The 25,413-nt window shown below is 39.9% G+C and overlaps 2 protein-coding genes across 3 annotated transcripts in view; one reads left to right on the top strand and one right to left on the bottom strand.

The window, feature by feature from the left end:
- The window catches only part of CMSS1 (cms1 ribosomal small subunit homolog), a 382,976-nt gene that overhangs the window by 205,881 nt on the left and 151,682 nt on the right, over nt 1-25,413 (bottom strand). The gene's annotated exons all lie outside the window — the stretch shown is intronic.
- Nucleotides 3,265-25,413, top strand: part of LOC115855628 (filamin A-interacting protein 1-like) — a 163,044-nt gene continuing 140,895 nt past the window's right edge. Inside the window, exon 1 of the mRNA XM_030861023.2 lies at nt 3,265-3,378. The gene's annotated coding sequence lies outside the window, so the exon portion shown is untranslated. The remainder of the gene's footprint in view (nt 3,379-25,413) is intronic.

Here is a 25,413-nt window from a genome sequence, read left to right as displayed (position 1 = left end):
TAAATCCACCCAGGTGTGGCAGGCACCAGAGCCCATACCCAGAGGTGGGAAAGACAACACTGAAATGTTCATTGTCCATTTCCTTGAAGCTCACTTCATGCGCTCATTACTTTGTCTTGCTTCCTGAGGGGCTAAACTGTGATCTTTTGTTGAATAAAATTGAATGAATTTTTATTATATGTCATAAAATAATAGGCTTTTTCCTCCAAATTTGGGGTTTTATTCTTGTTTCTAACTTGTTTGACCTGACAGTGATAACTTTAAAGTCAACAAGGTAAAAAAATGGACTTTACTAAAGTTACCAAAAATATTCAGTTTAATAAAGCCCTCTAAAAACTGCAGGTCCACACCATAATAAATCAACCTGTGCTTGAAAGTGCAAACTGTGTATACTGGCACCTGATTCAGCTAAGATAAAAACGACAAGTCCTTCAGTGATAAATTGTCCTCTCCATATTATCCAATGGAAATATTCATATTGTCCAATACCTACAAGCAATTAGAAGGACTGAGTTTAACTTTCAAATTAAAAGGCCATTAAGATGGAGCACAGTCCCCCAATCTGTCTCTGAAAAATATTCACAGAACCTTCTTGGTCTTAAAGCTTGGGAGGAATATAGTACGTTTTCAGATTCCTTTTGTCACAGAGCAATTCAGCCAGCTATCGGAACTGTAGGTAGACTACAAGAAACTGTGGGATAAAATAAAATGCGAAACTAACTATGCAGGATCTCTTAAAAGTTATTTAACAATTATACATCATCAGTCAAGGAGAGCTAAACTTTGAGCTAATCTGCTCCCTACCTCCACCCCAGACCACAAAACCAGGCCTAAGAAAAGAGGTATTGAACATCGGACAGGATATCTGCATCCCAAATCTCTGTCTCCCTCACTGCTACCAAAACTGGGAAAGATGTGTATTTAAAAAGAGGTTTAAGTATAAGTCCATTCATCTCTCATCAAGTGTGTAGTGTGTTCATTATCTCCCTTACCATGGTGGGGTTTTGCTTTTCAGTCTATTAGTTACCTACAGGATGTGAGTATGAATTCTATAAGGCCTGAGAGGAGATTCTGATAAGTCCCATATAATAAAGCAGATATTAGATGTCTACCAAGACCTGGCAATACAATTTAAAATGTCAAAATGAGCAAGACAAAAAAGAAGAAATTACATATGTATTTGTACTTATATATTTTAGATTTGTTTTTATGAATATATTATGGTTTAATATTTAGAAAGAGACTGAATTAGTAAGCATATTGAAATGGGATTTTCAGAATTAAGGCATTAAAGCAGACTAGTTTTTGAAATGTATAACTTTGCACACACATAAAAATGAGTGTCTACCCACTGACCTCTTATTAAAAAGGAATTCTCAAACGAGTATTTAAAATTTATTAACACACCCACTAATTCCTATAGAGACCACAGGAAGAGAGAGAGAGATAGAACATTTTTATTTCTCTCCTTTATGCTGTGTCTACATAATGCTCCTAAATTCTCATGAAATTCATTGAGTCCTAACACAGATCTCAAAATCCAAACTTCAGCTTTATCTTTCGGGTGGCCTCGTTTTGCCCTTCAACTTTCTTAATAATTGTCATTCCATCCACTACTCCTATAGTTCTGCACCTAATTTTGTGAATAGATAAAAGGGAAGCGTTTAGTGGTCTCTGCCCCAAATTCTTTGGCCTGTTTCTGGCTCTCAGCTTTTATTGCCAAAGGCATGAAGATCAAAAGATGCTCTTTGCTGAAGTGTTTACTGACTTGTAACATACCCTCTCACAACAAAGGAATTCTTTATTTACATCTAACATGAAATAGTAAGTTCCAAAGTAAAAGGCCTGCATCAGACAGATGCAAGTGATAGAATTTTCTTGCCCCACACTCAAGAAAATTCACATAATTAACATTAACATCTAAATGTCCTCCAGAGCAAAAAATACCTCTTAGGGAGGGGGTGCAGCTCTGGCTTTCTTATGGATTTCCTTGGCTTCACCCATACCTTCAATCTTCACCAACAGGGTGGTGACATGGGCTCATTTCACTAGCACAGAAACGACTCACGACTGCCCTGGAAACATGAACCATTATTTACACTGGAAAGAATGACTGGGAGCCGCTGTGCCCAGCAGCAGACAGCACTAGAGGCAGAAAATGGGGTTGTGTCTCCAATCTGTTATTACTGTCATAACTAATGGAGAGGAATAAAATGGATTACCAGTGCTAAATCAAACTGGGAGGTTTCTGATGCTGCTGCAGGACATTGGCTTCTCACAGTTTATGATATCATCAGGCTTCTTGATGAATTTACAGTCTGGTAATCCTGCCTTGGCATTAGTTTTCCACATGCAAATCCCTGGACTATAAGTCAACTCAGCAAATGAACAGGACTAGGGAACTCCATTGGGTCAAGTTTATTTCAACCTCAGGGAAAGCTAAGACTGGTTGTCTTTCTATTCCTTACCACATTTTTTAAGCTAATTAAAAGACTTGTCTGAATGACATCTTTTCCCATGCTTTGCATATTCATTGATGCTTATCATGTCTCTGCAATATTATTCTGTTCCTGTCAGAACCAGGTCCCTTCTCATTAATAACATTTGCACTGATTCACTTACTGCTTAGCTGGACTGTATTATCTATATTTTACCATTTTACCCATTTGTCCACTATATTCCTTGTTGGTGTGCTAGTTATATGCCTAATTCACAGTTTCCATCTAGTCTACATACACCTAGGCCAGGAACTAGGTCTACATAATTAAACTTGTACAAGACCTACCAAAAGAGTATACAGGTGGCTTTTTAGGATGACCAAAATTCAGTGACCCCAATCATTCATTCATTCATGCTAGTGTAAAAAAGGAAATAGCGTTGCTCATCATCCAGATATATGAAGGGTTGAATCTCAACCCACTGCGCCCTGAGGGAAATTCAAGTTGGAAAAAAACAGATTGAGGCATTCTGTGCTATGGTAAAAGGCCCTTAGATAGTTAAGATGCATATCTCAGGGGGAATTTCAATGACCCAAGATTCTTGCATTTTCCCATAGAAAAGTACACAGAAAAGTACTAAAATCATTAACTTCAGATATCTGTTCTTTGTGATTAGCAGTAAACTGTCTCCTCCCCTACGTTTTGGGAGGAGTTCCTTAGAGCTATCTGAGAGGCTGTTTCTCAGGCTACAGTCCTCAGGAAAAACCTGAATAAAACTTAAACTCATAACTTTCATGTTGTGTTTTTCTTTCAGTGGACACTAGGAAGCTACTCTACCCTCTCCCACGGGAATGATGCTGCAGGGAGAGGGCTGCTCTCAGCAGTTGGAGAGTTACTGGGTGTCCTAGACCCTACCCCAGACCTTTCAATGATTCCACAGGTAAGGCCCTGGTGAAGGCACCTAGCCCAAAGCTACAGCCTACTCAGGTTCCTGTCCCCACACGCTGGTACTAACTTAGATCAAGGAGTGGCCACAGGATAGACACTGATGGGGGAAGTGGCAATTTTGGAAGTGAGTCTCAGAGAGATCAGGGGATGTAACATATTTTCATCTGCATCTTCTGTGAGACCTGGTTCCTGACTCCCAGACCTGTATTTCTACCTGGATTCTAGAGACATCTCGTACTCAACATACAGAAAAAGAGGATTCCTTACAAAGCAACTTCTTTTCTCGCATGGTGATCTTAGTTGCTGATTTCAGCAACCCATACTCTCTTAGACACCAAAATCTGCCAATTCTTGCCATTAAATATCTTGTGAATACACCCTTCCTCTTCAGTCACATAGCTAGGACCATTGCCAAGCCCTATTCCTTCACATGGATAATTATAGCAGCTTCCTAACTCATCTTCCTGCCTCTAGTCTTTCCCCCCTTAATTGCATCCTTACATTTATCTACAGTTGACCCTTGAACAACATGGGGGTTAGGGGAACTGACCCTCCCCATAGTCGAAAATTTGCATTTAACTGATAGTCGGCCCTTCATATTTGCATTTCCTCCATGTCCACATTTCTATGACTGTGGATTCAACCAACTGCAGATCATGTAGTACTGTAGCATTTACTACTGGAAAAAAAAAATCCATGGATAAGTGGACTGGTGCAGTTCAAACCGTGTTGTTCAAGGGTCACCTGTATAATTTGTTCATGGCATTTTGCTGCTTAAAATCTTTCCAGTGGTTGGCTACAACATGGAGGATAATGTTTAAGTTCTTCAAAATGGTAAAAAGTCCTTCAAGACCCACCCCAGCTTCTGGCTTAACCTCTATCACTCTCTCTTACAAACTCTACCTCTCCCACTATCCTGACTGATGTCTCATATACAGAATGTCTTGTCATTTCCTGAATGAACTGTGTTCATTGCTCTTTCTCAAACTCTAGTGACCCTATACATAAAATGTCTAGAATTCCCTTCCTCGCTTGTCTACTAATAAACTCCTGCAAAGAAACCAGGGACACATTAGGTTTCAGTTAGGCAAGGAGATAGAGAAAGTATTCTGCCATTAAGAAGCCTGAGAGTGAAGGAGAACACAATATAAAGGGTGGGGAAGCACAGAGCATGCTGGTATGACACTTTGTGAACGACCAGAAAACCATGTTTGTTTCCTTTATGGCATTTATCTCAGTTTATTATACACCTGAGAGGACTTCAGTCTCATACATCTCACACACTGTTAAGGCTTAAAGGGCAGTGGGGGAACAGTGGGCATTCCCTACTCAGAGATAGACTGCAAGCTCTGGGGCTAGACTGCCAAGGTCCAAAACTGGACTCTACTACTTATTTGATGACCTTGGGCAAGTCACTTATTATTCCTGTGGTTCTGCTAAATGTGTTTAGCTGCTAAATGGTAATCTACTTCAGAAGGTGGTTGTGAGAATGAATGAATACATATACAGTATGAGGTTGAACAGTATGAAATTACCATTTTTATAGGTCAAAATGCTCAAATATCAGCAAGTGCATATGGTTCAACCAAACATTTAAAACAATGCCTAATGAATAGTACATACCCAAAAGGTGTTATTGTTTCTTCTCATAGATGCTTCTAAACCATTCGTTGAGGTTTATATCACCCAATGGTCTTTTCTCATTGATGTCCTCTTACTAATCTCCAGGTTCCTTTAAAACAAGACTAGGCCACTTGGGTACAATTTTTAACACAACCCTTGTCCTATCACCATCCTGGATGACTTCAGTATCCATCTTGTTAACCTATCCAATTCTTCACCTTCTTCACCTCCAGGGTCACCCACATCAAGGTCATACCCTGGAATAAATCATCAAGTGGTGCTGCTTCCCATCCCATATCCAAAGATGATGACAATCTCCGATATTTCCAGTCCTCTCCTGCCTGTGCTTTAACTGTCTCTCTTCTTTAGTCCCAGGAGAACCCTTGACCCCTCTCCTGGCCTCACTGCTTTACCCAGCTGGTATACCATGGTTCATATCACCCTAACACTCTCTCACCAATAGCTTCAACTACATTGGACCTCTGTCCTTTTGCTTCACTTGTTTAACAAAATCTCAATGCAGGATCAATTCAAAAATATACTTTCTATATTTCATGACCCAGCTGTTTAAAACACAGTTGGAGAAAATCAGCTTTCAGACTGATGCCACTATAAATCTGCAGCCCTCAATCTCTGCGCAATCTCTCACTCATCCTTGCTTAGCTTGCCTTTATTTTACTAAGCAACATTTCAAAACTGTCATTATGCTCAAGACTCCAACCAAAGCCACCTCTCTCTCAGCAGATGACCTCATCTTCTACTTCAATGAGACAATTACACATACATTATCTCAGCATCCTCCCCTTCCTAGCTATCTTTGGACAAATTCTTACACTCTTTCTTCCTGTTCAGAAGATGATGCATCCCTACTCTGGTTCAAGGCTCTGCTCTCCACATATGGCCCCAATCTTCTTTCATCTCTCTGAGGATCTTGTTCTATCAATTATCCCCCCTTTTCCCTAAATATTCAACCTCTCACTGCCTATTTGCTTTTTCCCCTAAGCCCAGAAGCCAACTTAACTTTGGGCTTAATACGTTAATATTTTCCTCTTCTTGAACCTGGGTTGTCCTCTAGGAACTGTCCCCTTCCTTCTCTTCTAATCCAAGGGATTTGAAAGAGAGGTCTGTGCTCAGTATCTCAACTTTCTGACCCTTCCCATTTACCTTACAGCAAACCACAATCTGACTTCTGCCCTGGCCATTGCACTGAAAACTTCTTTCATGAGCCCACCAACGAAGTCCATAATGCCATCCCTATGGACAAGGATCAAATCTCTGTTTTCTCTGCTTTTTCTTTCCAGTCTCCCTCATTGGTTCCTCTTCTTTTGTTTGCCCTTGAATGCCTGTATTCCTCAAGGCTTCTCCAGTGGTACTCTGCTCATTCTACGTACTCTACTTGTACAATTTCACTAGCTCTTGATTTTAAATACCATTGATAAGGGGTGACTTCAAATCTGTATTTCTAGTCCAGATTCTCTTCCAATGCCTGCCACATTTATTTACTTGGATAGCCCACACAGGGACTTAAACCTAACGTATCATTCATTCAGTTTTTAAAAAAATATTTATTGATGACTCACACTTCAACTAGTATTCAGTAGTAAATAAGACAGCAAGGTAGGCCCTTTATCTTTAGTCTTGTATCTCATTACCACCTCCAATTAACCTTTAGACCATAATAATACCAAATTTTCTGGCAGTAGTCTGCCATTGTCTACTGAAAGAAGACTAAACACTGGGGGCCTTTGGACATGCCAATCTTCCAGCCTAGAATTCCCTTTCCATGTTCTTTTCAATTTTAAGACCTTAAGAGAAGTCTTGCCCTCCAAGGAGCCTTCTCTAAATTCCCAAACTGGGTTAAGTGCATTTGATCACTGCATTGGCTACAATGTGCTAAAACTATGTATTTGCACATGTCTTCCCCACTGGATCTCCAGGGCAGGAGTTATGTCTCTCCAATGAACATGACTGGCACATAGGTGATAAATGTTTGGGATTACTCAGCTAAATGTAATCTTTCCCCTCTTCAAACACCTGAAATACTGTGATACTTCTCTAACTCTCCCCAGTATGGCTGCATATATCCACTTGTAAATCTCATTCCCCTCTCCTTGTTAATGCCCGTTTAACTTTCTCGAGCATGCTGTTCCTCTTTCATTCTCTACACTTCTCAAAATCATGAAATGGGCACTCAAGAAACAATGGTTGAATTGAGCTGAAATGAACAGAGAAAATACTCCCATATTATCATCTTCTATCTCTGGAACCCGTTAGTGGCATTGTGTAGTCCAGGGCTAAGATTTCCCAGGTGTCTTTCTGCCACAACCAAGGTCCAAGAGTGTTATCAAACATGTTTTGACTGATCTTCAAGCTCTGGATAAGTCCCAAGAGACCACTCTGATTGCATATAAGGAATCTCCCATGCATGTAAATGGACTCACCATATTTTCTCAATTCACAAAAGAAGGAGGAAAGATGGAACTTTTAGTGGAATAGAAATTCATTTGAGTACTGGATCACTATGTACCGTACGTCATCCTGCAATGCATTTAATTCAGACTCTTATGACTTAAGTTCATTTCTAAAAAATGAATGCTTACATTTATTTCTCACAAGAAGCTTCATTCTCAATATATAAAAAATGATTTGAGCTCTCTGTGAAAGGAATGATGTAAACATAAGATATTATTACTAACATTCTCCTTTAGATAACCTCATGAGGTAAGTATTAATGTCTGAGGGAATATTATTTTACAGGTGGATAAGTCAGCTGACTTGCTCAGAGTCAAAGGTAGTGGTAACAGCCAAGAACATACTCCAAGAGTCCTGTGCTTATTTTCATTGCCAGACCTAATCCAAGCTTTTCAGTAAGTGTTTCTTATGGTGTGAAGACAGTCTAAGAACTTTATCCTTTCTTTTTTGGACTGTTTTTGCCCCATCCCTCTTTCTGTCTTATCAATTTTTCCTTCTCAGAAGGGAACCAAAAGAGAATGCAATGGTCACCTAGCAGCCATCCAATCCCCCACCTGTGCAGTATTTGGTATAGTACAGAGGGTCTGTCAGGCATACTCCATTTAACTTCTTATCCAGGGCTCCCAGTCAAGGCAGCTCTCAGAGCTCTGCCAGCATCAGTTAGTTCAGTTCTAGTAAGTCGTTTTGTTGTCCAAGTACGGCATGCTCCACTGAATTCATTCTTCAGTTACCTCTCATACAGGTGGCCTGTATAACTTAATAGAGATCTCACTCTCCAAATAGTTTTTCGAATCTGACACACTACATTTATCATGACAATTCTGACTAAGTCTCCAAACTATTTTGATGGGCCCTGCAAAATAGCAATCATTTATGGAGAAGTAGAAGTCTGCTAGACTGAATTATATCTAGTTCCACGCTCTAAAACTTTACATAGTCAAAAAAGTCACTGTTATCTGGAAGGATGCAGGCCTTAGGTTGAGAAGGAGAAAGAATAAGTGAAAAAAATAAAGAAGATGAGGGGAACAAGACTTTTCTCCGTAATAAACAGCAACAAAAACAACAAAAACTGATAACTTGTTTCCAATATTTAAGGAGAGGGGCAGAAATTTGTTAAAGTGCTATAGCTGATCAATGATATGTTTAGATTCTGGAAGAAGGGCATATACATCATTTATTTATAAATTATTAAGGACTGATTGTATACTATGCACTGGGGATACACAGATAAATAGAAATGTAAACTATCACAATTCACTGAGATAATAGCTTTAATTGCCATCAGGCACATGTGTATGCATCGGAAACTGAGAGGAAGGAACTTGAAATGTCATTATGCCTTCGTTTTGTTTTTTTTTAACCTCAGTCCAGGTAGGCAGCACAGTCTAAGATGAAGATACGTAACCTAGAGATGACAGACTTGATTTCACTTGGATAAATACCAACCACATCCCTCCTTCCCACTGGTTGGCACATAATCATAACATCCACTGATGTGCTGGTAAATGGTTAACAACTGGCTCTCTGGGGAGAAAAGTCCTGATCTGTTGCATTTGTTGATTTCCATAGTGCAAATATTCCCATGATGACTGATTTCAAGCTGCCAACATGATATTACTGAATATGGAGCTGGGAAGAAAACAGGCATAAATAACCTCGAAAGCACAATGTAGTAAAATTATTAGGAAATGATGAGTTTTGAGCACTTGTTATCCCTCTTTTCAAGAACTTGTCTATTTACTTGCAATTAAAATAATTTAATTTTTAATAATGACCACATTTAACAAACAGCTCACATAGTTCTTAAAAAGTTAATAGTCATGAGCCAGTAAGGACCAGCTGCAACATATCACTGGACTCACACCCTTGGTATGGCAGGGGGCACGGGTAATGATCCAGATCCATGTTTACTAAAAAGCTGTGCCTCGCTTCATTCCCTACTGTCCTCTCCCTGTCCTACCCCAGACAAAGTTAAGAAACCACTATTCCAGGTTCACTGTGCCCTTCTCTTTGCCCTCTTCTCTGCCTCCAATGACCTTCAATAATTTACACCACTCTCCACCAGGAGGACAGACCTTGCATCCCAGTGCTGAAGTCTAACAGACTGGGTTTGCTGATCTCTATTAACTTTATAAACATTCGGCAAATGGGGCTGTTATTATTACTGCTATTCAATGCCTTTCCCTCTATATTTACAGTTTAATTCAAGATGCTACCATATTTAAGTGGCATTTTCAAGCTTAAAAGTATTCTTAGTATCAGCAGATTGTCAGTCAAGGTGGGATGGGACGTGCAGAAAGGAAGGGCCACTGGTGGGGGAGCCTACTTCACTCCAAGAGATCTGCCCAGAGTTGACCACTTCAACTCCCAGTCCCTTTCAAGCTCCTAAGCCCAGCCTCTGCAGCCTGCTTACGTGCCCTCTCAGTCTACTTCTGAGCTAAGCAATAATTTCTCTAAGGACATATTTACCTATAAATTGTGAAAATTTTATTCAGCTGTTTTAAGAGATATTGTGATGAGGTTAACTCTATAAATAGCCCATTTCTCTGTTAAAATATAAAGGTATCCAGAAAATACCTGAGAGAAACTCAGAGCTACAAATTTATTACTTATCTCAATTCTAAAGGTCTGGAAAATCAGGCATGACCTTCAAAGAACATGGTGTTACATCCACAGAACACACACGATGCTGGAAGGAACACGTGCCACGCACCTGCCTGAGTAATACAGATAAATGCAACAGCCTGCACTGATAAAAACGTATTCCAACCTTGATAAAAAAAATTATAAAGTGCCCTCATATTTGAAGAACACAAGAAAGAAGGTCATGAACTACTTAGCCTCGAAAGAAAAATAACTGACTAATGCATTTGTTGTTTCACAATTTAAGCTTATATCCTGTATCTCACGGTGGGGACTAAGCAATGTATTTGGCTAGTAGGATTTAAATTTCTTCAGAAAACATATTCTCTGGGGCCAATGTAACCTTCTGAGGTATTTACCAGAAAAACTGGGCCCAAGTGATCTAATGTTAACTTAGGGAAGTGGTTTCCAACTGTTGCTAGAAACTCAGTGGATGAGAAATGTATGATCCCCTGGGCAGCCTGGCAGTGCGGGGGCCAAGGGAGACTCCTCAGGGACTCCTCGCTTCAGTTGCCCTCCAAAAGCCTCCGTTGTTTACCCTAATGTCTTAAATAAACATCACCATTTTCTCTGTGAGCCATATTGGGAAATACAGGCTGGGAAGCACTAGCTTAGGGAACATCAACTTCCTATGGGTGCCTGACACAAACAAAGGTCACTGCAAGAACTTGACTCATTGAGCTGCATCAGCCTGATAGGGTGCAAACAGCAGAGGTGGGAATAAAACTTGGGTTGTGGTTCAGGCTTCCTCACTACCTAGCCCTGAACCCTCAGCAGATCACTTTACCTGTCAGGACCTTGACTGCTTCAGCTGTAACATAAGCTGCTTGGCCTAGATCCCTGTGTGAGCACCATAAGCCTCATACTGGTGTAGGTGCTGTACACTGGCCCTAATCTCAAGGAAACTGTAATCCAGCTAGAGATAAGATCACTAATAAAGAAAAAGAGTAACGAGTAAATACAAAATCTAACTGAATTGTAATGAGTTTGGAGGCCTAAGAATTATCACTGCGTATAATACCTCAATGGCACTTCCTACTGGGCATATAAATCTATAGAGTAAATTTGCATCACAGACTAGTCTATGACCTCTGATTTTATTTAGTCATGCAACAGTCATGTTCAAATATTCAAACATGTGCTCCAAGATTATAAAGTCATGTGAGCTTAAAAGTTCAGCTTCACCTTGGCTGTACCTAGGAGCTCTGGCCTGGCGTATTTAACACTTTCATTACGACACACTTTAAGTTATTAACAAACTGATATATGTTCAGATAAAATTGACCAAGGCAAGGATGAGTGCTAACAGTCCTCTTCTGAAACAAAATTTAAACATCCTGCTCATTCATCATTCTTTACTCTTTTTCCAGTCCTTTAATGCAGTCGCTCCCGCCTCACTTCTTTTGGACCCACAGAGACCCTAATCCCTTTACTCCTCCACTAGATCCTTATGCATCAGCCCACTTCTACTTTCACTTCTTTTCCTATCCAACATAGGTTCAGTGGATCATCACTTCCACCTCTCTCTTACTTATCTTCATCCCCCCTGTCCCCAGGAAGCACTTGTCTGCACATAGTCAACACTAGATCAATCAATTTAACAAAAAATCACACATTTGAAAACTGGGGCAACTGTACATTTATGGTTACCAGCGCTGCCTGGTCTGGCAGTTCTGTTTCCTTCGAAGTAAGGGTGTTTCAAACCTTCTCTGGTTTACTATTACCCTAATTATCCTACCCTCCCTAGGCAGGCTAAACCCTCTTTGAAAGTGGCAGGAGGCAGGAAGATCAATTGAGGTTGCAGGCAGCCGTAACTGCTATTAAAACGCAGGCCAACCCCTGAAAGCCATCAGGAAAGTGGTCTCCTCCATATAATAATGCCTGTGGGTAAGGTATGAAATGTGGAGTTATGAATACTTGCTTTATTTATTCTGGTCATGATCTCACCAGTGAGTGTGTGGCTGTGACCATCAACAGCGGGCAGGAGCCATTTCTAAAGATGTTTTTAATTTTGCAGGCTCAGTGCACTTCCTTTATCTAGAACTTAAATCTTTCTCCAGATGTTCTTAGGGCCTGGGATCAAATCCTAGCTCTGCCACTTAGCTTTCTAACCTCTGGTTAAGTTACTTAAACTCTCTGTATCTAGGGATAATACCTACCTCATAGAGTTAATGTGGGCATTAAATTTGTTAGTATTAACAAGGCCAAGCCCATAGTGCTATAGAAGTATTTGCTATTGTTGTTGTCCTATGTATAAAAGTCACTCAAATTTTCTCACAGTCATAAGAATGTTAAAACTGTATTATCAGACTTCTGTGGTGGCACAGTGGTTAAGAATCTGCCTGCCAATGCAGCGGACATGGGTTTGATCCCTGGTCTGGGAAGATTCCACATGCTGTGGAGCAACTAAGCCCGTGCACCACAACTACTGAGCCTGCGCTCTAGAGCCTGTGAGCCACAACTACTGAGCCCGCATGCCACAACTACTGAAGCCTGCGTGCTCTAGGGCCTGCATGCCACAACTACTGAGCCCGCGTGCTGCAACTACTGAAGCCCACGTGCCTAGAGCCTGTGTTCCGCAACAGAGAAGATATGGCAATGAGAAGCCCACGCACCACAACGAAGAGTAGCCCCCGCTCGCCGCAACTAGAGAAAGCCCACACAGCAAAGAAGACCCAACGCAGCCAAAAAAAAAAAAAAAAAACCACAAAACTGTATTATCTCTTTCTTCTTCTTTTTCTCCAAATATACTGTGGATAGAGAAATGGTCTTGCTACTGAAAGAGCCATATCTAATCCTAATGACTGACTACATTCTTTCTCTAACAATAAAACATAACATACGAAATATTTCCAAACCCATATGACCTCATACAGAACCTGTTATGTTTCCCATAGTTATTGCGTAACCAAGAGAACAATAAATATTCTTCCTAATCAGGACTATCCATCATTCCCTTCTCTCCTATATTGTCTGACCCATCCCCCCACCCTACCAGCAGTCAACTCTGCTTTCTGCTCCAGCACTTCTGCATCTTTATCCCTACTCACCACCTCCCCATTTAATGCCTCACCTGGACGGAACCACCCTCACTGCCCTGAACTCCCCATGCACTCTCTCACCTTCAGCCATTCCAACAAGCTGGTCCTTCTACCTGGAACACCCTCTTCACAGCATTCATCCTGCTCCCTTGAGTAACTCATAGTACTCTTCTGGACTTTAATTACATGGTGCTTCTCCAGAAAACTTTCCTTGACAACCTCAATATCCAATCACCAAGGCTGGATTTGGTGTCCCTCCTATAGCCCTATCACTTTATTATAAATTAGATCAGAAGTTCCCTAAGGGCAGGGATCACAGCCTATGTTTTCCTCATTGCTTCCCTAGTTTCTAACCGTGTCTAACATATACATAGTTTGTACTCTACAAATGGACAAATGAACTATAACGTAATAGTTTCACAGACCTAGGGATGACTACAAAGGGGCTAGGGCAAGATCACTGTCATTGTCTTCAAACATCTACAAATATCATGAAAGGAGAAGAACGTTTCTGTTATGTAGCTTCAGAAAGAGATATCCAGGGACTTCCTTCGTGATCCAGTGGTTAAGAATCTGCCTTCCAATGCAGGGGACTCGGGTTTGATTCCTGGTCAGGAAACTAAGACCCCACATGCCATGAGGCAACTAAGCCTGCGCGCCACAGCTACTGAGCCTGCATGCTCTGGAGCCTGTGCGTCACAACTAGAGAGAAGCCCGCGCACTGCAACGAAGAGCCCACGCATCGCAGCTAAGACCCGACACAGCCAAAAATAATATAAATAAATAAATTTTTTTTTCTAAAAAAAAAAGAAGAAGGGCTTCCCTGGTGGCGCAGTGGTTGAGAGTACACCTGCCGATGCAGGGGACACGGGTTCGTGCCCCGGTCCGGGAAGGTCCCACATGCCGCGGAGCGGCTAGGCCCGTGAGCCATGGCCGCTGAGCCTGCGCATGTGGAGCCTGTGCTCCGCAACGGGAGAGGCCACAACAGTGAGAGCCCTGCGTACCGCAAAAAAAAAAAAAAAGAAGAACGCGACATCCAGACCAACAGTGTAGGCTCTGGGGAGCCACATTTCAAATCAATACAACAAAGAACTTTCTAAAATGTAGAGCATGAGATACTTTGGTCAGTATTCAGTTGCATATAGCTGGACAGGTTTATACAGGAGCTGGCAAAATGAACTGGGTGATGCCTAGTCTTGCAAAGTTGAGAATGTGACTCATAAAATTCTACTTTGGGCACCTGGGCATGCATGTGTATGGTAAGAGTCATCCTGAATACATATAAGAGAAGATCAAAGATTATTTATTAATGTCACCATTAAGCCTGCCACACCATGGAGTACTGGGCAAAGGAATAGTCAGAGAAGTCTAAATAAAACAAAGTAATCCAACCCAAACCCAGCATTCCAGCACAGGGGACAAGACTGGCAAGGGGCAAAGCCAGGTCCCCTAGGGCATTCTCCACACTACCTCCATCATCCTGGAGGAGGCAACTTAACTTTACAACTTTCAAGAAACTTCCCATTAGAAGTGGTTTCAACTTTAGATTTATTGCATTTTCCAAGGTTACATCATTTGGGCTGTGCATAATCCAGAGGGACTCAACGGGCTAAACTGTAAACTGTTACAATAGACATTAACGAATATTGTGCCTGATAAAACCTGCAGTCTGCACGCACGCACAAATGCACCCACACAAGAAGGGACTTTTCACCTTATATGGTTACTTCAAAAACTCGACTCCTTTTACATTCCACTTTGTTGGTCAGCCAAACGTGCAGAGTACATATACTTTAAAAACACCAATTAAAAATATTAACAACAAAAAAATATAAACAGTGGTTCAGAGCCAAGGGCACATAAATTGACATGGATTCAGACAGTAAGTAAACATAAAATGAGTAACAGAAACTACTACATCATCCAAAAGGAAGCAGAAACAATAGCCCTTAAATGCAGAAGTGATCCTCCCCACACCCCAACTCTCCCACTCCAGAGGGCAAGGTAATGATTAGGAGGCAAGCAAAATGATTGAAAGAGGAAAGGATAGAGGGAGGGGCCCAAGAATGATATGGGCAAGACCTGCAGCAGATGGGGAGAAAAGGGGAGGCAATCTCATTTCACACTGTAACCTCCTCGGACAGCCCCACAGGCATTTTTATTACTGCATCTCAAGTGCTCAAAACCTCAAACCAGGGTGGCGTAATTGAGAAGCAGGTGTGGAAAGAGGGTGGGCTGGGAGTTACAGTCTTTGGATTGACATTACTATTATTATTATCATCTAGTTCCTGTAATCACTTAACTTTCCTAAACCTTAGTTTCCTCATCTTTAAAATGGGGATCCTAAAACCTACCTCAATACATCCTTGATAGGAATAACTAAAACCAGGTATGCAAAAGTGACGAATCTAGCTAGAAAAACACAGAATCCCTCAATGATTCTGTTTGTTCAAAGAGAAAAGAACTACTTTCCTCTCTGGTACCTGGCAGGTTGAGCTAGCACTATTTTTCCAAAAATGAATCAGCCCAGGTCACGGTGAAGCTCATCAGTATAATACTGAGAAGCATGATGCTATACACACTGCAGACAATTAAAGTATGAAGGAAGGAGGGAGCCAGGAAAAGATGAAAGGTGAAAGAAAGAACCAGGCATAATCCCAACATTTCTTTCTGCAAAAGGAATAGACATGCACCCTTAAGGCCATTCCCTTGTACTTCCTGGGGGTGGTCTGAGTCTTATTCCTACCACAGTGAATGAGCTTGAGGTTTCAGCCAGAGAACCGTGCTCATAATCCTACTGTTGGGTAATTCTAAAAGAAATTATATTAATACAATTCTTTCCTTTAATTGTTCTCTACACAATTATCCCATACCCTCTGGGAGCTAATTTGATAGCTCACTGGAGACTCACTATTACTCTATCTTTGGAGTCTGTTAGAAATAAAGTATCTTTATTAAATCTAATTTTGTTTCTTCCATCTCTAAAGCCTCTTTATGGGCTGTAGCATTTTGATCTACGGATTACTAAATTTAATTTATCAGTCTGGAAAAGAAATTTTACATGTGGAAAACCAAGGCCTAGGAAAGTGCAGAGAATTGATACAACCCCTATAATGAATAGAACTGCCTGAATATTTATACAATATATTTTTAAAAAATTATGATCATATCCTAATATGCTTTCTAATTCTAAAAGATTTATATTATTTTTTAAAAGCACTATTTCTCTTTTTTTATTGAAGTATAGATGATTTACAATGTTGTGTTAGTTTCAGGTATACAGCAGTGGTATACACACATACATACATATCTATATCTATATTCTTTTTCAGAATCTTTTCCATTGTAGGTTTTTATAAGATATTGAATAACATATTTCAGTTATCCCTGTGAATAACATATTTCAGTAATTTATCTGATGGAAAAAAATGAAGGATCAAATGTTTATTAAGGCATGACAATTTGCTATACTATGACTCATAAGATCTCAGTAATGCAGACTTCATTATCTCCATCTTACAGATAAAAAAGACTTGCTTGGGTACATCTCATGACTTCGCACTGCCTAAGCATAAACTAACAACTCCTTAAGATGCTAGGTGAGTCCCACCAAGTATGGCTCTCTCTCCAGTTCCTTCTGACATCTTCCCCCGTCCCTCCTCAGCCTCTTCTGCTTCCCTCCTCCGTATCACAAGCCTCTCCATAACCTCTGGCCCCTGATCTGCTCCTCAGTTCCCTGAACAAGCTCTGCTGGTTCCTGCCTCTATGCCTCACTCTGCCCCCAGCTATCTTCTTCCACTGTATAGACACTGAGATTCAAATGAAGCTTCACTTCAAGTATTTTCTGAAATGCTATTTCAGTCTACTAATTGTAGATGTCCCATGACAACTTCCCTTAGGGACCCCTCTTACCCTTCTTTGGCACATACAGCGTGGCACAGTTCTTATTGGAAAACGTCTCCATTCTCTCTAACTTCTATGAAAGGTAGGATGGAGTCCTTCGGAGGCGCTCTTCTGCTGGGTCTCAGTAACACATGCTTCTTTATGTTCAGTGTGACAAGCCCTAATTCTATATATTCATGACTGCCCAAGTGGGGGCAGTGAAAACACACTCAAGAGAGTGATTATTTTCCCCTTTTGTTATTATTCCCAAATTCAAATTAAACGTTCTTCATTCTACTTCAAACAAACAAACATAAATGCCAAACTCATAGAGTATAGAGGCAAATGAGATCAAAGGGGCAGATAACTCAGTTTTGTAAAAGGAAGAGGGAGAGTGACAGGCAGGCTGATTATTGTAGCTTCACTTTCAGGCCAAGGACTGAATAGGTTTGCAGAGGTTCATGGATGGCCCCAAAGGCGGTGTGTGTGTGTGTGTGTGTGTGTGTGTGTGTCTGTGTCTGTGTGTGTAACTCCTAGTATATGGTATGAAAAAGTGATTAAAAGCACTACTTTGTTCCTTAAAAGACATCTGATGATACTACAGCACAGAAACATAATGAGGATTTTGTATACATATGTAACTACATAAATTTTGTGTTGGTATTTCTAAAAAATGTCGTAACTATTTGTGAAAAACCAGTACATTCTGGCTCCAAGTCTTGGTTGGGTTGGCCTTTCTTCAACTAGATTCTTTTAGTTAGTGCTTACAGTGTGTGGAAATCGGAACTTTTAAGAATAGACTACCATGCACACAAATGCATGTGGTTCATTCACTACTTTTACTACTTTCCATACTTTCTCACTGGCTTGGACTTTTCCTTGTATCAACATCTTACTGCCAAATGAGAATACCCTGATGAATATTTTCAAGTCACTCCTCTGCTTTATACATCTTTTATTGTATATCACCTAAAAAACAAACTTACAAATATAAACACAAGTATTTTTATTCTTATAGAGGGGAGTATGTTAAGGGAGAAGGGGTGAGTGGAAAATGATACCAAGATTTCTAGCCTGGAAAGCTGGGAAAAAGGTAGCATAATTAAATCCAGCTAGAAGCTTGGGCTGGAACATGAAGACTAACAGGAGTTTCCTGGATTTAGAAATTAGGAAGCCACTGGTGAGGACAGAAGCTGCATGACAAGTCAGGGGATGGGAAGTTAAGAGACTAACAGAATGAGGTCACACAAGGTGAAGACGGGAGATAAACTGGCAGTTAGCTGTGGGAACAGTGAAAGCAAAGATATTAGAAAAAAGGACAATTGGACATGTTATGAAGTTATAGAAAGATTATCAGCAGTGAGAAAAAATAATAGGTACACAAGGGAAAGGAGGTACCTGAGGGGGCAGGATTCCAGAGGCGATGCCTGTGATTCAAAGCTCAGATGAGGGAAAAGACTTGGAAACTAAGAGGCATATTCTTTTAAGACAGGAAGAGAAGAAAATGTGTAAAGAAGGGGAGAGGCATTGGGAGCAGAGGAACAGGGCAAGAGCGGTGAGGGAATGAGCAGAAGGGAGCCAGTGAGAAGAGTGGAAAAGATTTGGATACATGGTTTAGGAATGAGACAGATTCTAGCAACAAGGAACGAATGAGCCTATTATTGACAGTAAGGGCCTATTGAAGCTGGAAGCTTAAAAACATGTTCTTTAAACCAGTCAGTCAGTCAGTCAATGAACATTTACTGAGCAACTCTGAAGGTCCAGGCACCGTGCAGCCCTAGCCAAGAAGAACTCCAGGGTCCAGTCAGGAAGTCAGGCAAGTAAACAAACCATAACACAATGTAACAAGTTTTATGTTAGAGGTCTAGGTAGGATACATGGGAGAAGGGAGAAGATGCATTTAATCCAGGGGTGTAGTCTCCTGGAGCGGGAGTTGAAAATTATTAAAATAGTCCTATCTGTAAACTGTGAGAATGAAGAATGGGCCATTGGGAACTCCATCTCATTACCCTCCTGGATATACTAATGAGGAAGTTATATAACCATACCCCATGTGAAATCAAGTAATTCCACACATCAGCACTGAGGGATCTTGAACATCAATGCTTAAGGATGTAATTTTCGTGATTACCAATAAGTTAGACAGGCAAGACTGACAGAGTTCCTCAGGATTATAATCAAAACAAAAACTTTCACAGACCTTCCCAAGCAACAGAGTGTCTGGCTATGGCTCAATATCTTGTTAGAGTTCTCAAGCTTTGCTGGGAACTATTCTAGGGAACTGGCTTCCTGATTCAACTCGGGCTACTAAATTCCAGTTTAATAAATACTCGTATTCTATTATCCCCTGGAGCCAAGCACGAAACAAATATTTTCTTAAATGCCTTTGCTAAAAAATCAATTATCTGGGTTTTGTTTCCATCTTAAAATGCTGTAGGTATCTTATCTTTCCATGAGAAACAAATACTCCAAAGTCCTCACTGTTTATACTCCTTGTCATTTACAACTCTGAAAATCAGTCTTGCACTCAGCTTTGCTAATGGGCTCTGTTCCATCTTCTGTGGGAGCATACCACATCTTTACTGTGGAGAGGACTTGAGGTCTGACTTAAGATTTCTTAATAGAAAAAACAGCCCTCCATTGCTAGAATGGTACAGTTACAGAATTGGAAGGCATCTCAAAGCCACTTGTGTAATTGCTTAGGTGATGAAGGACAAATTACCCAGTGCTTGATCTAACTTTTTGTTTTAAATGAGAGAAGACACCCTTTCATTTACCATTAACATAATACAATCTTTGTAATAGTGAAATAGATAGAGGAATAGCAGGCTTTTTCTACTCAAAGTGATTCTGCCTTTGCTGTGCTAAACTAATTATAGTTAACATTCATTGAGGGCTTATTATGTGCTGGGCACTATGCTAAGCACTTTACAAGAATTATCTCATTTTGTCCTTACAATAATCCTAAGAGATTGGTGCCATTATTTTTCTTATTTTACAATGAGGAAATTAAGGCTTAGAGAAACTGAGAGAGTTCCTGTTCTGATTTTGCCCTTTACTGATGTGTGACCATCATTAGGTCACCTAACCTCACATCTGTGAGTAAACTGGGAATAATTACGATACTTACCTCATAGGGTAGATGGGAGGATTACGTGAGATACTGGCCCAAAGCACATCTGCCATGAATCCATTTTTCTTTCTTCGAGGTACTGTATGGGTACTAGAAAGAACCTGGGCTGTGGAATCAGAAGATCTGGGCTCAAAGCCCAGTTCTGCTTCTTGTTAAGTTATGTGATATTGGGCATGCACTTCACTCCTCTGAGCCTCAGTTTCCTCACTTATGAAATATGAAGACCAATACCTCATGAAGCTACTGAAGCTACTGAAGGATTAAGTGAGATGATCTCTCATAAAGAGTTTACTTAGCCTAAGGCTGCTACAAACTGAGATGCCATCTCCTTTTCCTCTTTGGGGGTCACATAGTAACTCTCTTAAGAGCATAACAAAACTAAGGAATGCGACTTCTAAGAAGATGGCAGGGGAGGTTTAAGAGACCTACTATGTGGGAAAGGATACATTGGTCAACCAAAGAGCAGGTCATGGAAGGTGTGCCTTGTTGCCCTCTTGTTCCAGCATGAGCAGATTATCTGGGCATCAAGGAGGAGACAGGAGTCTCCATAAAAGGGTATAACTGAACAAGCTGGCTAATTGCTTACGTGGACTGCTTGAGGCAGTTCTCTATCAACATCAATGGAATTCCTAGGAAGGCTCTCACTGTGACTTCACATCTACGAAAAACACATTCCAGTAGAAATGATGAGTAAGAAGTGTTTCAAAGATATTTATAGCATCTTCCAATGAGCAGGACAATTGGGACAGTCCTTATAAAGACATGAATAAAGTCACCTTAGAAAAGACTGGTTGGATTTGATTTATTATTTTGAAATGTAGCAATTTTGGACCCTACTCAAAGGTAACATGGTTCACTGTGCCATGAAATAGACACAGATCAACTGCCACTTTTCTGGGACACAATTTTCTTTTAAAAAAATTTATTTTATTTTATTTTTTAAAATTTTATATTATTTATTTTTTAATAGAGCACATTCTTATTAGTTTTCCATTTTATACTTATTAGTGTATATATGTCAATCCCAATCTCCCAATTCACCCCACCACCACCCATCCCCCTGCCACTTTCCCGCCTTGGTGTCCATACGTTTGTTCTCTACATCTGTGTCTCTTTTTCTGCCCTGCAAACCGGTTCATCTGTACCATTTTTAAGGTTCTACATATATGCGTTAATATACGATATTCGTTTTTCTCTGACTTACTTCACTCTGTATGACAGAGTCTAGATCCATCTACGTATCTACAAATGACCTAATTTCATTCCTTTTTATGGTTGAGTAATATTCCATTATATATATGTACCACATCTTTATCAATTCATCTGTCGATGGGCATTTAGGGTGCTTCCATGCCCTGGCTATTGTAAACAGTGCTGCAATGAACATTGCTGTGCATGTGTCTTTTTGAATTATGGTTTTTTCAGGGTATATGCCCAGTAGTGGGATTGCTGGGTCATATGGTAGTTCTATTTTTAGTTTTTTAAGGAACCTCCATACTGTTCTCCATAGTGGCTGTATCAATTTCCATTCCCACCAACAGTGCAAGAGGGCTTCCTTTTCTCCACACCCACTCCAGCATTTGTTGTTTGTAGATTTTCTGATGATGCCCATTCTGACTGGGGTGAGGTGATATCTCATTGTAGTTTTGATTTGCATTTCTCTAATAATTAGTGATGTTGAGCAGCTTTTCATGTGCTTCTTGGCCATCCGTATGTCTTCTTTGCAGAAATGTCTATTTAGGTCTTCTGCCCATTTTTGGATTGGGTTGTTTGTTTTTTTAATACTGAGCTGCATGAGCTGTTTATATATTTTGGAGATTAATCCTTTGTCTGTTGATTCGTTTGCAAATATTTTCTCCCATTCTGAGGGCTGTCTTTTCGTCTTGTTTGTAGTTCTCTTTGCTGTGCAAAAGTTAAGTTTTATTAGGTCCCATTTGTTTTTGTTTTTATTTCCATTACTCTAGGAGGTGGATCAAAAAAGATCTTGCTGTGATTTAAGTCGAAAAGTGTTCTTCCTATGTTTTCCTCTAAGAGTTTTATAGTATCTGGTCTTACATTTAGGTCCCTAATCCATTTTGAGTTTAATTTTGTGTATGGTGTTGGGGAGTGCTCTAATTTCATTCTTTTACATGTAGCTGTCCAGTTTTCCCAGCACCACTTATTGAAGAGACTGTCTCTTCTCCATTGTATATCCTTGCTTCCTTTGTCATAGATTAGTTGACCATAGGTGAGTGGGTTTATCTCTGGGCTTTCTATCCTGTTCCATTGATCTATGTTTCTGTTTTTGTGCCAGTACCATATTGTCTTGATTACTGGAGCTTTGTAGTATAGTCTGAAGTCAGGGAGTCTGATTCCTTCAGCTCCATGTTTTTTCCCTCAAGACCGCTTCGGCTGTTTGGGGTCTTCTGTGTCTCCATACAAATTCTAACATTTTTTGTTCCAGTTCTGTAAAAAATGCCACTGGTAATTTGATAGGGATTGCATTGAATCTGTAGATTGCTTTGGGTAGTACAGTCATTTTCACAATATTGATTCTTCCAATCCAAGAACATGGTATATATTTCCATCTGTTTATATCACCTTTGACTTCTTTCATCAGTGTCTTATACTTTTCTGCATACAGGTCTTTTACCTCCTTAGGTAGGTTTATTCCTAGGTATTTTGTTCTTTTTGTTGCAGTGGTAAATGGGAGTGTTTCCTTAATTTCTCTTTCAGATTTTTCATCATTAATGTATAGGAATGCAAGAGATTTCTGTGCATTAATTTTGTATCCTGCAACTTTACCAAATTCATTGATTAGCTCTAGTAGTTTTCTGGTGGCATCTTTAGGATCCTCTATGTATAGTATCATGTCATCTGCCAACAGTGACAGTTTTACTTCTTTTCCAATTTGGATTCCTTTTATTTCTTTTTCTTCTCTGATTATCGTGGCTAGGACTTCCAAAACTATGTTGAATAATAGTGGTGAGAGTGTACATCCTTGTCTTGTTCCTGATCTTAGAAGAAATGCTTTCAGTTTTTCACCACTGAGAATGATGTTTGCTGTGGGTTTGTCATATATGGCCTTTATTATGTTGAGGTAGGTTCCCTCTATGCCCACTTTCTGGAGAGTTTTTATCATAAATGGGTGTTGAATTTTGTCAAAAGCTTTTTCTGCATCTACTGAGATGATCATATGGTTTTTATTACTCAATTTATTAATATGGTGTATCAGATTGATTGATTTGCGTATATTGAAGAATCCTTGCATCCCTGGCATAAATCACACTTGATCATGGTGTATGATTGTTTTAATGTGTTGTTGGATTCTGTTTGCTAGTATTTTGTTGAGGATTTTTGCATCTATATTCGTGAATGATATTGGTCTGTAATTTTCTTTTTTTGTAGTATCTTTGTCTGGTTTTGGTATCAGGGTGATGGTGGCCTCATAGAATGAGTTTGGGAGTGTTCCTTCCTTTGCAATTTTTTGGAAGAGTCTGAGAAGGATGGGTGTTAGATCTTCTCTAAATGTTTGATAGAATTCACCTGTGAAGCCATCTATCTGGTCCTGGACTTTCGTTTGTTGGAAGATTTTTTTTTTTTTTTCCCTGTACGTGGGCCTCTCACTACTGTGGCCTCTCCCGTTGCAGAGCACAGGCTCCAGATGCACAGGCTCAGCGGGCATGGCTCACGGGCCCAGCCGCCCCGTGGCATGTGGGATCTTCCCAGACCGGGGCACGAACCCGTGTCCCCTGCATCGGCAGGCGGACTCTCAACCACTGCGCCACCAGGGAAGCCCTGTTGGAAGATTTTTAATCACAGTTTCCATTTCATTACTTGTGATTGGTCTGTTCATATTTTCTATTTCTTCCTGGTTCAGTCTTGGAAGATTATACCTTTCTAAGAATTTGTCCATTTCTTCCAGGTTGTCCATTTTATTGGCATAGAGTTGCCTATAGTGGTCTCTTAGGATGCTTTGTATTTCTGCGGTGTCTGTTGTAACTTCTCCTTTTTCATTTCTAATTTTATTGATTTGAGTCCTCCTCCTCTTTTTCTTGATGAGTGTGGCTAATGGTTTATCAATTTTGGTTATCTTCTCAAAGAACCAGCTTTTAGTTTTATTGATCTTTGCTAGTGTTTTCTTTTTTTCTATTCCATTTATTTCTGCTCTGATTTTTATGATTTCTTTCCTTCTACTAACTTTGGGTTTTGTTTGTTCTTCTTTTTTTGGTTCCTTTAGGTGTAAGGTTAGATTTTTTATTTGAGATGTTTCTTGTTTCTTGAGGTAGGCTTGTATTGCTATAAACTTCCCTCTTAGAACTGCTTTTGCTGCATCCCATAGGTTTTGGATTGTCGTGTTTTCATTGTCATTTGTCTCTAGGTATTTTTTTATTTCCTCTTTGGTTTCTTCAGTGATCTCTTGGTCATTTAGTAACGTATTGTTTAGCCTCCACGTGTTTGTGTTTTTATATGTTTTTTCCCCTGTAACTGATTTCTAATATCATAGCGTTGTGGTCAGAAAAGATGCTTGATATGATTTCAATTTTCTTAAATTTACTGAGGCTTGATTTGTGACCCAAGATGTGATCTATCCTGGAGAATGTTCTGTGAGCACTTGAAAAGAAAGTGTAAACTGCTGTTTTTGGATGGAATGTCCTATAAATATCAATTAAATCTATCTGGTCTATTGTGTCACTTAAAGCTTGTGTTTCCTTATTAATTTTGTGTCTGGATGATCTGTCCATTGGTGTTAAGTGAGGTGTTAAAGTCCCCCACTATTATTGTGTTACTGTCGATTTCCTCTTTTATAGCTGTTAGCAGTTGCCTTATGTATTGAGGTGCTCCTATGTTGGGTGCATATATATTTATAATTGTTATATCTTCTTCTTGGATTGATCCCTTGATCATTATGTAGTGTCCTTCTTTGTCTTTTGTAATGGTCTTTATTTTAAAGTCTATTTTATCTGATATGAGTATTGCTACTCCAGCTTTCTTTTGATTTCCATTTGCATGGAATACCTCTTTCCATCCCCTCACTTTCAGTCTGTATGTGGGCCACAATTTTCATACAACTCCAATCTAGACAAAAGGATGTAAAGACATCTGTATCTCAAATGACTCTCAAAACCTCTACAGCAAAAACACTACTTCACACCTTAGAACCTTGCCAATTACCTGATTTCTCAGTCCATGACAGATCTAAAAGCAAAAACCAGATATAGGTTGCAAAAGTAAAGAAATATATATATATATA

This window comes from Globicephala melas, chromosome 4 (assembly GCF_963455315.2).
Source record: "Globicephala melas chromosome 4, mGloMel1.2, whole genome shotgun sequence".
NCBI lineage: Eukaryota > Metazoa > Chordata > Mammalia > Artiodactyla > Delphinidae > Globicephala > Globicephala melas.
This window is presented reverse-complemented; position numbering and strand designations above follow the sequence as displayed.